This window comes from Oncorhynchus gorbuscha, linkage group LG06 (genome assembly GCF_021184085.1).
Source record: "Oncorhynchus gorbuscha isolate QuinsamMale2020 ecotype Even-year linkage group LG06, OgorEven_v1.0, whole genome shotgun sequence".
Classification (NCBI taxonomy): Eukaryota; Metazoa; Chordata; class Actinopteri; order Salmoniformes; family Salmonidae; genus Oncorhynchus; species Oncorhynchus gorbuscha.
Genome location: NC_060178.1, coordinates 4,107,709 through 4,108,983, shown reverse-complemented (window position 1 = coordinate 4,108,983; position 1,275 = coordinate 4,107,709).

Sequence of the window (1,275 nt, the reverse complement as noted above, 5' to 3'; positions counted from 1 at the left end):
CTTCGTCACCAAGCTCGTGGAAGAGAGCTCGCGTCAACGGTGTTTCCCTGCTCCGCATCGCAACCATCTCCTCCTCTGGCTCAGAGACTGAGCCCATGCAGCTGGGAGGTATTCGCATCTCGACTAAGGAGAGGGAACGGAGGATCACCAACCGCCTGTGCCTCTATTGCGGATTTGATGGACATTTTGTCAATTCATGTCCAGTAAAAGCCAGAGCTCATCAGTAAGCGGAGGGCTACTGGTGAGCGCTACTACTCAGGTCTCTCCATCTAGATCCTGTACTACTATGTCGGTCCATCTACGCTGGACCGGTTCGGGTGCTACATGCAGTGCCTTGATAGACTCTGGGGCTGAGGGTTGTTTCATGGACGAAGCATGGGCTCGGAAACATGACATTCCTTTCAGACAGTTAGACAAGCCTACGCCCATGTTCGCCTTAGATGGTAGTCATCTTCCCAGTATCAGATTTGAGACACTACCTTTAACCCTCACAGTATCTGGTAACCACAGTGAGACTATTTCTTTTTTGATTTTTCGTTCACCTTTTACACCTGTTGTTTTGGGTCATCCCTGGCTAGTATGTCATAATCCTTCTATTAATTGGTCTAGTAATTCTATCCTATCCTGGAACGTTTCTTGTCATGTGAAGTGTTTAATGTCTGCCATCCCTCCCATTTCTTCTGTCCCCACTTCTCAGGAGGAACCTGGCGATTTGACAGGAGTGCCGGAGGAATATCATGATCTGCGCACGGTCTTCAGTCGGTCCCGAGCCAACTCCCTTCCTCCTCACCGGTCGTATGATTGTAGTATTGATCTCCTTCCGGGGACCACTCCTCCTAGGGGTAGACTATACTCTCTGTCGGCTCCCGAACGTAAGGCTCTCGAGGATTATTTGTCTGTGTCTCTTGACGCCGGTACCATAGTGCCTTCTTCCTCTCTGGCCGGGGCGGGGTTTTTTTTTGTTAAGAAAAAGGACGGTACTCTGCGCCCCTGCGTGGATTATCGAGGGCTGAATGACATAACGGTTAAGAATCGTTATCCGCTTCCCCTTATGTCATCAGCCTTCGAGATTCTGCAGGGAGCCAGGTGCTTTACTAAGTTGGACCTTCGTAACGCTTACCATCTCGTGCGCATCAGAGAAGGGGACGAGTGGAAAACGGCGTTTAACACTCCGTTAGGGCATTTTGAGTACCGGGTTCTGCCGTTTGGTCTCGCCAATGCGCCAGCTGTTTTTCAGGCATTAGTTAATGATGTTCTGAGAGACATGCTGAACAT